General features: G+C 38.3%; 1 long non-coding RNA gene across 1 annotated transcript in view; it reads left to right on the forward strand.

The window, feature by feature from the left end:
- LOC144338985 (uncharacterized) overlaps positions 1-13,351 on the forward strand; it is an 80,058-nt gene that overhangs the window by 38,556 nt on the left and 28,151 nt on the right. The window contains exon 2 of the long non-coding RNA XR_013413505.1: positions 818-932. This is a non-coding gene — a long non-coding RNA (uncharacterized LOC144338985). The remainder of the gene's footprint in view (positions 1-817; positions 933-13,351) is intronic.

The following is a 13,351-nucleotide window of genomic DNA, read 5'->3' on the forward strand; positions in this document are numbered from 1 at the left end:
CATACCAAGAAAAACACCACCATTATAACATTCCACCACACTTATTAGTGTATGTTTCTGCATTTTAAATAAAAATTTAATATATACATTTTTAGCTTTGTATAATGAAATAATTTTAAACTTGCAGAAGAGTTGCAAAAATAGTACAATGAATTCGGTATACTCTTCTCCCATATTCCTCTAATGTTAACATTTTTACCACACTTGCTGTATCGTTCTTTTTCTACAAATATATAGAAGGTTTTTTTTTTTTTTTCCTCTGAACTGTCTGTGAGTATGCTGTAGACATAATATCCTTTTATTCCTAAATACTTCAGGGTGTATTTCCTAAAAACAAGGATATTCTTTTAACATAACCACAGTATAATTAGCAAAGTCATGAAGTTAACATTGATACAATATTAATGTTAATCTATACACTCTATTCAGATTTCATTTTTTGCATTAAAGACCCTCTTCCTCTACTCTCATATGTTGGCATGGTTTGCCAATGATCTTTTCTCTGGTGAGGCCTTTTATTCTGATGGGATTCCCCTTTACTTTTGATGTCAAAATATCCTTTATTTGATGAGACAAATAGTATTTTTATTTACTAGTATTTTAAAATGTTTATTACACAAAATTAAAGATGTCCATCTTATGTCATTTCTTCTTATTTTATTGATTCATTAGTCAAGTTGAAAAACCACTGGCATAATTTCACTAGTCCTCTACTGTTGGACATTTAAATTGTTTCCAGACTTTCAAAGTTCAAACACTGCTGCAGTAAGTGAACTTACATATTTATCTTTTCATTAACATGTGGTTATTTTTGTAGGATAAATTCAAGAAAATAGAGAAGATCAAAAGAAGATACATAGCTGAAAACATCTGAAGGCATAGGCTACTGTGAAAGTCATGCAAGAATTGTTCTTCCAGTTTCCATATCCAAGGTAAATATATTATCCCAATCAAGCAGTCACCAGGGTTAAAAAATTGTCTGCAGATGTGAAAATATACATATATGTAACCCCCTCCTCCTGGGTTTCTCCAGAGATGAGCTTTTAATTGCTATGCATTGGAGAACAATCAGCTTTCCCTCTTCGGTGTCAGGGTGACACAAATTCCTGCAGGCTCGGACTCTTACTACAAATCCACTTATCTCTCTTCCAACTTGGTTGCCAAAAAGAGTGTTTTCCTCTGCACCTAGCATTTTGGGCAGCCTGAACAGGTCAGGGAAGCAGAGAATAGCTTCCACGTGCTCTAAATCAACTCTGAAGGTTCAGTAGAGAGGCCATCATTTTCAGCAAGTAACGTTACCTTTTCCTTTTATTCAGTTTGGGTGATGCTGTATTCAAGGTATTTGATGAAAATATTTTCAAACTTTCTGTGTTTCCTTAGTCAGAAAACCCTTTGAAGGAACCTATGGCAAGAGGTAAATTGCTCCAAGTTCATTTTCCAGGCACGCAGACTTTATATCAAACAGCTGAGCACGTTTCCCTTTACCGCCTAGCGCTGGCTCATAATCTGAGTGAGATTTACACCTCCCTATCCCAAACTGTGCATATACAATCCTAGAATTTTAGAGCTGAGTGGAGCTTTGGGCCAAACTGTGCATTTTACAGATGAGGGAAATTAGCCTGAAGAATGGAAATGCCTCCCCCAGGTCTCACAGTGAACCAGGGCCATGGCTCCATCAGGGAGCAGTCTCCTGGAGGTGCAGCAAATCTACTGGGATGCCAGGATGTTAGAACTTCTATTTATGTAATTTTTGAAATGATTATAGATTCACAAGAAGCTGCAAAAAGGAAATGAAAGGAGGTCTCACTGTACCCTTCACTTACTTTTCCTCTGTGGTAGCATCTTGCATAACTGCAGTCTTGTTAAAACAAGGAAATTGACATCAGTACAAGCCGGAGTTTGTTTGCATTTCCCATATTTATATGCACTTATTTGTGTGTGTGTGTGTGTGTGTGTGTGTGGTTCTATGCAACTTTTTCACATGTGTAGAATCACGTAACCTCCAAGAACTGTTTATATTTTAAATTTAAAAAAGAAAGACAACTGAATGAACGTTTAATAAGGGCATGGACACTACTGCCTATATTGTTGTTTGTATGTGCATTTGAAAATTGCATGCTTTCTGACATACCTGAGAAATACCTCCCACCTGGGAATGGGGGTTGAACCATGTGGCAATCTACATTTATTTTTTCTTGAACTCTCAGTGTATCGTCACATTCATCAGTTTACAAGAGCCCCATCAAGTGGATCTATGGATTATGTTATCCAGTTTCCACTAACCTAACCTTTCAAAATGGACTTCAGTGAGTTAAAATGATTTCTGCCTTAGAAAACCTCTGTAAGCAGTAGATTGAAGATAATACTCATGTTGCAAACACAACCAGACAACAAGGAAATGGCAGAGCTAACCCTTTCTACTCCTGGTAAAAAGTCTCTGCCAGCCACGTGACAAGGAAAAAGCAGTTGCCATCTAACCTGAGCTGACAGGAAGTCAACAAAGGACAAAATAACTTGTCCAGAAGATATTTTGAAAATGAATTTGTATCCATCATTGTTCACAATGTAAGTGTATATTTTGTCATGAGATACAGGGAATGATGAGAGGAGGCCACCATGATGACTAAGACATCCTAAACATCATGACAAGCCTTTATAAAGTCATGTGATTGTCAATAAGAGACAAAATGCATACCATTAAGGAAGCACTATTCCTTTTACAATGTAGCAGCAAACTAAAGCACAATCCTTTGCCCACTTATTATCTGTGAGACCTTGCGTATAACATGGTGCCTTGCCCATAGGACTGTTGGACAACCAAGGAAGGAAAAGATGTGGACATACTATACTTTTAAAACACTGAAGCTCTGTGCAAATACGGTATTATTATTAATTATTTTAACATGAAATTTCAGAAGAAAACTCATTGAACAGGAATGTTGTTATCTAACAGGCAAATATTTGAACAGATTTTTTTTTTTGGTAGTCTAGGTGGAGAAATAATTATTTGGGGCAGAAAAATATATTCAGTGGTAGCAGGATGGTAGAGTGTCTCCAGACCGGGATTTCAGTGCTAACTTAATACTGCTGTAAGACAATTTTTCCAACCATCTGTTTTATCATTTGCAAAGGCAGTTAACACATAAGCCATCTCACAATGTCATTGTGAAGACTGAAGGAGACAATTATATGTAAAGAGTTTGGCATGGTGCTTGGCACACTGAAGTTTTTCAAACCACATTAGCTATCTTTCTCCTCCCTTTCTCCTTTGAAGCAGCTCCTGAAACACACTCCTGCAGAAAGCCTCCATCCTACCAGGATTACATCCATTTCTTGTCTTCTTAACTATAATGGAATATTTTTGGAGGACGAGGCTAAGCCCGCTAATTTTTTCTTTCCGAAAACACACAGCATTTAACAGTTTTCTCCTTGCAGTGAGTGCTTTACATATATAGGCTTATTTGATGAATGGTTGAAATTAATTATCTCTAAAAGAGAACAAATGTGGAGCCTCAGGTCAAAGTTCTTCGGTCTCAGGATTTCAGACACTAACAGCCACTAAAGGATTACTAGAGTGTTCTCCTATCTGAGCCCATAGTGGATTCATATAATATAAATATAATAACCTCTTTTAATATATACAGAGCATTACGGTTTCCAAAGCACTTCCATATTTATCATCTTATTTGAGCCTCACAACAAACCTTTGAGTTGCTCAGGCAGGTACTCCTACAGAGAAACCTTAGGCCTGGAGAAATAAAGCAGCTGACCCAAGGCTGACCCAACGCTGCCAGGCCAGGCGTCAGACACAATGCTGATATCAGTCACCATTTTTTGAGCACAAACATTGTGCCAGGTACACAAAGTACATTATTTTCTTCAGTCCTCAAAAGACCCTTGATTGAGTTCCTACTGCCACTTTAAAAACTATGTTGAGGCCAGGCTTGGTGGCTCACATCTATAATCCCAGCACTTTGGGAGGCCAAGGCGGGTGGATCACCTGAGGTCAGGAGTTCAAGACCAGCTGGGCCAACATGGCAAAACCCCGTCTCTACTAAAAATGCAAAAAAAAAAAAAATTAATTGGGTGTTGTGGCAGGCACCTGTAATCCCAGCTACTTGGGAGGCTGAGGCAGGAGAATTGCTTGAACCCGGGCAGCAGAGTTTGCAGTGAGCTGAGATCACACCACTGCACTCTAGCCTGGGTGACAGAGTGAGACTCTGTCTCAATAAATAAACAAACAAACAAACAAATAAAAACTATGCTGAGACTTAGTGGCATAAAACAACAATTTCATTACAGGCATGGACTCAGAGGGTCAGATATTCAAAAAGATCACAAAAAGGACACCTTGTCTCTGCTTCATGATGACTAGGACCTTAGCTGGAAGATGCAAAGGTTGGGGGTTCAACAACTATGGACTGGAGTTGTCTGGAAGCATCTTTAGTCATGTCTGGCAGTTTGTGCTATCTGTCTACTTGGACTGAAGCACCTACACGTGGTCTCTCCCTGTTGCCTGGACTTCTTAATAGCATAGTGGCCCCAGGATGATCACATTGTTTACATAGAGTCTCAGCCCTCCAGAAGCAAATGTTCCTCAGCCCCCCAAAAAGAAGGAAGTTGAGTCACCTTTTGCAATCTATCTCTGAGGTCATATCTCATTCCTTTTGTTGTATTATATTGGTTATACCCAAATCACAGGCTCACTCATATTCTAGGCAAAGGACATAGGTCTCACGCTTTGATGGGAAGAGAGCTTATGGAGCAGAGGAGATGTTGTGGCCATCTTTGGAAAATACAGTCTGTCACACTTTAAATGGAAGGCCGAGGTGGGCGGATCACGAGGTCAGGAGATCGAGACCATCCCAGCTAACACAGTGAAACCCTGTCTCTATTAAAAATGCAAAAAAAATTACCTGGGTGTGGTGGCAGGTGCTGTAGTCCCAGCTACTCGGGAGGCTGAGGCAGGAGAATTGCCTGAGCCCAGGAGGCGGAGGTTGCAGTGAGCCAAGATCGTGCCACTGTGCTGCAGCCTGGACAACAGAGTGAGACTCCATCTCAAAAATAAATAAATAAATAAGAATGGAGAAATCGAGGCTGAGAGATGTTGGAAGACTTTCTTGAGGTCATGTAACTATTACAGTAGAGTAGCATTTCACCCAGGTGTTAGGATTTCAAAGTCAATGAGTAAGGTAAACATTGTTTATACTCAAAATTACCTTGGAAATCCTTTAATTTATTGGTATAGTGCTTGTGGTTCTGCATAAGCAACAGGTTCTTGTGCATCATCCTATGCTCCCCGGGGTACATCTGCTAACTTAATGAAATGATGGGCAGAATCCTGTGCGCTATTTAAATTGTTATCTCATTCTTCAGAGTGTTAATATTTAAATTTCCATAGGTATGATACATTTCAAAAAGTGTATTTAGTATTTGACCAAGGTTGGTCTAACTCCCAAGCCCAGTCTCTCTTTACACTTCTTGCTGCCTGGAAACCACCTCTAGAAGGTTGAAAAAGAGATCAGTTTCAAGTCCATCTAGGTTGGTCTCACTGACATATGGGGCAGGTAGGGGAGTCACTGGAACCAGGCCTGAGTTTGCAATTCAGATGTGATTTTCAGGCTTTGTCACTGGCTTCCATGTGTCTAAATTTTGTTTATGTTGAAGCTACATTTATTAATGAGCATTTGAACAGCCACCTCCCTTTTCCCTGTTGTCTCTTCTCAGGTCTTTGTGGAAATAGGCAGTAAGTGAACTGAGACTTGAAAATGAGTAAAATGTCAATAGGTAAAGATAAGGGCATTTGAGATAGACTGAACAGCATAAGCAAAGGCATGGCAATGTGAAAGTGTAGAATGCATTCAGGGACCAGTGAGCAAGGCAGAGCTAGTCATATTTGCTGGAGATGGATCACAGACGTCCTACAATGCCCAGCTAAAGACTTGATTCTAGAGTTAATGATGTGGGGAAAGTAATCTGGCCTGCTATGCATTTTAGCAGTAATACTTTGGAGACAGAATGGAGGAGAATTTGTACAGGAGAGTGAGCCTTGAGGGAAGGAGAATGGTTGGGATCATACTGGTGTAGAGAAGCAAATGCCTGCCTCTGGTTAAGGTCAAGGAGTCTGAGTAGGGAAATGTAGTGTCTTTGCCCATAATCTTTAAAACAGGTTTGGTACCCATAAGGAACTAGGTAGGCCTCTAGAGTTAATAGGGCAAATGACCACTAAAATAGCATGACTCAGCTCTAATGCCCAGATAAATCTCCCTCTCTAGGCCTCAATGCCTGAAGTTTCCAATTTGAAATACTTTTTTTTTTTTTTAAAGATCTCAGGGACTTAAAACTGGATTAGTTATAATCCTTGGTTCATGTATGGCCCTGTTTTATTTATTTACTTAGTTATTTTAATGCAATAAGCATTCAACCGCCGTTTAGTGTGAAAGCTAAGACTTTGACAGTAACTTGACCACATCTTCCCATGCGGTTTTCTCCTATTCCACCCCCATCACTCCCACCAAAGTACCCACAATCATGAATCTTGTACTCATTATTCCCTTACTTTAATTTTTGCATAGTTTTATCCCATCTATGTGTATTCTTTTAAAAGTATATTTTATTAATGTTGTTCTTAACATTTCTGAAAAGAGCATCATGCACAATTAATTTTGTTATTTTCACTTTCTAACTAAAATTATATTATGAAGACTCATCCATAATGTTGCTTGTTGTTGTAGTTCATTTAATTTTTACTGCTGTTGTACTCCTCTGTGTGAATATACCATAACTTATGTGTCACCTCTCCTGTTGATGGGATTTTTGTTAGGTTCATTAATACGCATAGTACTGCTATGAACATTCTTATTTATATTTTCTAGTATACATACACAAATGTTTCTTTTAAGCATAGTCATAGAAATAAAATTCCAAGGTCAGGGAGTCCATAAATGCTCAATTTTACATGATAATATTAAGCTGTTTTTTCTTAGTGGTTTTACAACACTTCTAGTTCCAGCTATGACTAACCCTCTCACCAAAAACAATTATTAAAATTGGTCAAAGTCTTTGAAAGCATGAGGAGAAACCAAATCAGGCAAGAGTGAAGGTGTTGCTATCATTGGATAAGGGAGGCACACACGGTGATCTCCATGCAGCTTTTTCCTCGCTTACACATTCGAAACCATGGTGGAGGGGACTGGGGCCCAAGAAGAAGGAAGTGTTCTTACTGGGCTGAGGACCAGAGGCTGGCATTTGGTGTTGCCAAGGCAGCTGAGACTTGAAGGGCAAAGTCCTGAAGAGAAGAGAAGCACAGCAAAAGACCCAAAAATTGGCTGGAAACTTTCCTTTGAGTCGCTGGCTGACTCCTAATATACATATGCACAGATGAACCCATCAGAGATACAGAAAAACAACAACTAAGAAACCAAAGAGCTAAGCTGAGATGTCAGCAGCATGAGGTGCTTTAGGTACAGAAGTTGGAGTGAATGGGTCTTGGCAAACAGCTCAGACATTCAGTTTCACCTCAAGAAGCACCACAGTGTAGGAGGGAATACAACACTTGAGGAGTAAGACTATATATCTGAGCATATTTTTTATCATGTCTTCACATTTGATTGAAGATTTAGTTGGATATTTTTGTATATTTCTGCAAAAGATGCCTTATTTCAAAATGACGTTTTCTGGTTGTTTATTGCTAATATAGGAAGGATGCAATCGCAAATACAATTGACTAATACAAATTAATCTTATATCCAGTCACCTTGCTTAACAACTGTTACTTTTAATACTTTACTGGTGGATTATTTTGAGTTTTCTAAGAAAAAATTTCTATCTTCTGTAAGTAATGGCAATTTTATTTCCTCCTCTCCAATCTTTAAGCCTCTAATTCCTTTTTCTTTTCTTATTTTACTGGCAGTATTTAGTTTACATGGTGAATTATTTTTAGATTTTCTAATATTATCTTCATCTACCACTGAGTAAGCTCAATGAGATATATGACCTTTAACATGTATTACTGGATTTGATTTACCAAAACTTTCTTTAACATTTTTACATCTATAGTAATAAATGGCATAGCTGCATTAACTTTTTTTATAGTTCTTTGTTGATTTTGGTATAAAGTTTGTGATCTTCATATTATCTGATAATATTCTATCAATATCAGTTTAATTTTGTCCTATTTTCCTGATTAATAATTTCCTATCATTTTACATTCATCCTTTGCATGTATTTTGCTTTAGAATGTGTGTAGTGAATGGTAATATGAGAGTTTTATTTTTTATTTGGTGAGTTAATTCATTTACAGTAATAGTAGTTATTCATATTTAGGACTTTCACTCTGTTCATTTATTATTTCAATCTGTTACACTTTTCAGTAATTTTTATTCCTTTGTTTATTTTTTAAAAGTTGTCTTTGTTTTCTCCCATATAAAGACTTTAATAAACTCTAATGATCAGCCTCCCCCAACTCTATCATGTTCAGTTCATCTAGACTTTTAATTCTTTGTTTTTGTAGATATGTTTTCTCTTTCTCTTTTCTTTGGTCTTAGCTATTTTTTAAGACAATCCCAAACTTCACAAAGATATTTGATCACCTTTATTTCACATATCTCTTATATTGTTCCTTCAATTTGTTTCTACTTTATATATGGCATTGAAAAATGCTTTACACACGCGTCTTTGAGCATGAAATGAGACTGTACATCTTGGGTGTGTGTTTTTTTTTTAATCATGCCTTCACATTTGAATGAAGGTTTAGCTGGATACGAAATTCTGTACTTTCAAAATGTTTATAACACTTCTCTATTATCTTCTTGCATTCTTGCTTGCTGCTGAAAAATCTGATTTCATTATTCTTTTTTATTTGAAGGTGATTTGCTCTCTCTCTCTTTGCAAGCATTTACAATTTTCCCTTTTCTCTGATATTCTTAAATATCAGCAAAATTTATATCCGGGAGTATGTTTCTCCTTATCTCCTCTCTTTCTTGCTCTCTGTGGGTCCTTTCAATTTGAGGTCTTTTATCTTTTGTTAATTCTGGAGGGATTATCTCCATTATTCCTTCAAATATTTTCTTCTCTTCATTTATAACTATTTCTTTTTTTCTTTCTAGGACTGCTTTTGCCTTTTATTTCTTGACTTTTCCTTTTTCTATTTTAAAAATAATTCTCTGCTAAGGAAAATTCCTCAAGCTGATCTCTTAGTTCACTTATTTCTCAGCTGAATCTTTTCTACTAGTTACCATCATTATCTTAACTATTATATTTGTCACACCTAAATTTATACTTTACTCTTTTTATGGTTTCTTGTTTTCATTTCATATTGCTAATATTATACCTTATTTAAAAATATGCATATGTAAATTTTTAATCTGTCCATTCTAACACCTCTGGTTTCTGTGAAATCTGTAATTCAGTTTGTTGGTTTTTCTTTTTTTAAATTATGCTTTAAATTCTGGGATACATGTGCAGAATGTGCAGGTTTGATATGTAGGTATCTACACGTGTCCCATGGTGGTTTACTGCACCCATCAACCTGTCATCTACATTAGGTATTTCTCCTAATGCTATCCCTCCTCTAGTCCCTCACCCCCTGACAGTCCCCAGTGTGTGATATTCCCCTCCCTGTGTCCATGTGTTCTCATTGTTCAATTCCCATTTATGAGTGAGATCATGCAGTGTTTGGTTTTCTATTCCTGTGTTAGTTTGCTGAGAATGATGGTTTCCGGCTTCATCCATGTCTCTGTAAAAGGCATGAACTCATCCTTTCTATTTTTTTTTTTTTTTTTTTTTTTTTTTGAGACGGAGTCTGGCTCTGTTACCCAGGCTGGAGTGCAGTGGCTGGATCTCAGCTCACTGCAAGCCCCGCCTCCCGGGTTCACGCCATTCTCCTGCCTCAGCCTCCCAAGTAGCTGGGAGTACAGGCACCCGCCACCTCGCCCGGCTAATTTTTTTTTGTATTTTAGTAGAGACGGGGTTTCACCGTGTTAGCCAGGATGGTCTCGATCTCCTGACCTCGTGATCCGCCCGTCTCGGCCTCCCAAAGTGCTGGGATTACAGGCTTGAGCCACCGCGCCCGGCAACTCATCCTTTCTTATGACTGCATAGTCTTCCATGGTATATATGTGCCACATTTTTTAAATTCAGTCTATCACTGATGGGCATTTGGGTGGGTTCCAAGTCTTTACTATTGTGAATAGGGCTGCAGTAAACATATGTGTGCATGTGTCTTTATAGTAAAATGATTTATAATCCTCTGCGTATATACTCAGTAATGGGATGGCTGGGTCAAATGGTATTTCTGGTTCCAGATCCTTGAGGAATCGCCACACTGTCTTCTACAATGGTTGAACTAATTTACACTCCCACCAACAGTGTTAAAGCATTTCTATTTCTCCACATCCTCTCCAGCATCTATTGTTTCCTAACTTTTTAATGATTGCCATTCTAACTGACATGAGATGGTAACCCGTTGTGGTTTTGATTTGCATTTTTGTAATGACCAGTGATGATGAGCTTTCTTTTCTTATGTTTGTTGGCTGCATAAATGTCTTCTTTTGAGAAGTGTCTGTTCATGTCTTTGCCCATTTTTTGATGGGGTTGTTTTTTTCTTGTAAATTTGTTTAAGTTACTTGTAGATTCTGGATATCAGCCCTTTGTCAGATGGATAGATTGCAAAAATTTTCTCCCATTCTGTTGGTTGCCTGTTCACTCTGATGATAGTTTCTTTTGCTGTGCAGAAGCTGTTTAGTTTAATTAGATCCCATTTGTCTATTTTGGCTTTTGTTGCCTTTGCTTTTGGTGTTTTAGTCATGAAGTCTTTGCTCATGCCTATGTCATGAATGGTATTGCCTAGATTTTCTTCTAGGATTTTTATGGTTTTAGGTCTTATGTTTAAGTCTTTAATCCATCTTGAGTTACTTTTTGTAGAAGGTGTAAGGAAGGGGTCCAGTTTCAGTTTTCTGCATATGGCTAGCCAATTTTCCCAACACCATTTATTAAATAGGGAATCCTTTCCCCATTGCTTGTTTTTGTCAGGTTTTTCAAAGATCAGATGGTTGTAGATGTGTGGCGTTATTTCTGAGGGTTCTGTTCTGTTCCATTGGCCTATATATCTGTTTTGGTACCAGTACCATGCTGTTTTCATTACTGTAGCTTTGTAGTATAGTTTGAAGTCAGATAGCATGATGCCGCCGTTTTGTTCTTTTGGTTTAGGATTGTCTTGGCTATACAGGCTCTTTATTGTTTCCATGTGAAATTTAAAGTAGTTTTTTTTTTTTTTTTTTTCTAATTCTGAGAAGAAAGCCAATGGTAGCTTGACGGGAATAGCATTGAATCTATAAATTACTTTGGGCAGTATGGCCATTTTCATGATATTGATTCTTCCTATCAACGAGCATGGAATGTTTTTCCATTTGTTTGTGTCCTCTCTTATTTCCTTGAGCAGTAGTTTGTAGCTCTCTTTGAAGAGGTCCTTCACAACCATGGTAAGTTGTATTCCTAGGTATTTTATTCTCTTTGTAGCAATTGTGAATGGGAGTTCACTCATGATTTGTCTCTCTGTTTGTCTATTATTGGTGTATAGGAATGCTTGTGATTTTTGCACATTGATTTTGTATCCCGAGACTCTGCTGAAGTTGTTTATCAGCTAAAGTAGATTTTGGGCTGAGACGATCGGGTTTTCAAATAGACATTCATGTCATCTGGAAACAGAGAGCACTTGACTTCCTCTCTTCCTATTTGAATACCGTTTATTTCTTTCTCTTGCCTGATTGCCCTGGCCAGAACTTCCAATACTATGCTGAATAGGAGTGGTGAGAAAGGGCATCCTTGTCTTGTGCTGGTTTTCAAAAGTAATGCTTCCAACTTTTGCCCATTCAATTTGATATTGGCTGTGGGTTTGTCATAAATAACTCTTATTGTTTTGAGATAAATTTTGACTTAGTGATCTCCTCGTTCACTAAGTCATTTCTCAACTGAATCTTTTCTACTAGTTATCATCATTATCTTAACTATTATATTTGTCACACTTAAATTTATACTTGATTCTTTTTTTTTTTTTGAAATGGAGTCTCACTCTGAGACCCAGGCTGGAGTGCAGTGGCGCAATCTCAGCTCACTGCAACCTCCACCTCTCAGGTTCAAGCAATTCTCTCGCCTCAGCCTCCCAAGTAGCTGGGATTACAGGTGCTTGCCACCACACCCAGCTAATTATTGTATTTTTAGTAGACACAGGGTTTCACCATGTGGGTCAGGTGGGTCTCGAACTCCCACCTCGGGCAATCCACCCGCCTTGGCCTCCCAAACTGCTGGGATTACAGGCGTGAGCCACCATGCCCAGCCTATACTTGATTCTTTTTATGGTTTCTTGTTTTCATTTCATATTGCTAATATTATACCTTATTTTTAAAATATGCATATTTAAATTTTTAATCTGTCCATTCTAGTGCCTCTGGTTTCTATGGAATCTATAATTCAAGTTGTTGGTTTTCCTTTTTCTTTCTTTCTTTCTTTTTTTTTTTTAAATACTGCTTCTCTTTAGATCCAGCTTGCATTTATTTAGGGTATAGATTATTCTGTCCAGCAATGCCAATGACTGAATGGTTAAAGGGCAAACTTCCATCTGCACTGACCTGCCTTGATGAGTTTGAGATGGGGGATAGAGCAAAGCATGCACCTAGAGTGTTTCAGGCATCAGAAAACCAGAGTATATCACTCCTCACCCACCACACAGCTCCTCAGATGTATTCTTTACATTAGAAAGAACTAGCATCTGGGAAAGGCAATGGTAATCCACCAGCCCTGGCGGTTTAGAGGGAGAGAGTTGGGCAGTGACCACCTGTGGCTCATCCATCAATGTCTATTTTTTTCTCACTCCCACTCAGGCACAGGGCTTCCACACTACCCTAGTTTTACATCCCAGGAGCACTTGTTCAAGAGTTCTAAGCTCTTGCCTTGTCTGTCCCAAAGCGATGGAGTGAGAGGGAGGAGAGGTGAAGTCTAAGAAGCAACAGCTTTTATTTCATCCTTCTACAGCAGCCTGAATACCTTTTGCTTTAGGCCGAGACCTTTCCAGACACACATACTTGACAGTTAAAAAGAACCTCTGTCTCCCCAGGGCTTCCTCATAGCTCTCTCTGCCTCTCAATGTTTTTCTCTATAGTTCCCCAGAGCTACTAGGTCAGCTATTTCAGCATCTTCTTTGGAATTCCACTTGACTTTTCCTTCTTACAGGCTACATGCTGTCTTTCCCCATCTGCCTTCCTTTAAAACATAGGTATCCCTGGGATGGCAGCACGCTGAGTGCCGCTGTGAGTAGGTGCACTGGGTCAGCTCTCCTTATGAACTGCAAGAGGGG

Source organism: Macaca mulatta, chromosome 2 (assembly GCF_049350105.2).
Source record: "Macaca mulatta isolate MMU2019108-1 chromosome 2, T2T-MMU8v2.0, whole genome shotgun sequence".
NCBI lineage: Eukaryota > Metazoa > Chordata > Mammalia > Primates > Cercopithecidae > Macaca > Macaca mulatta.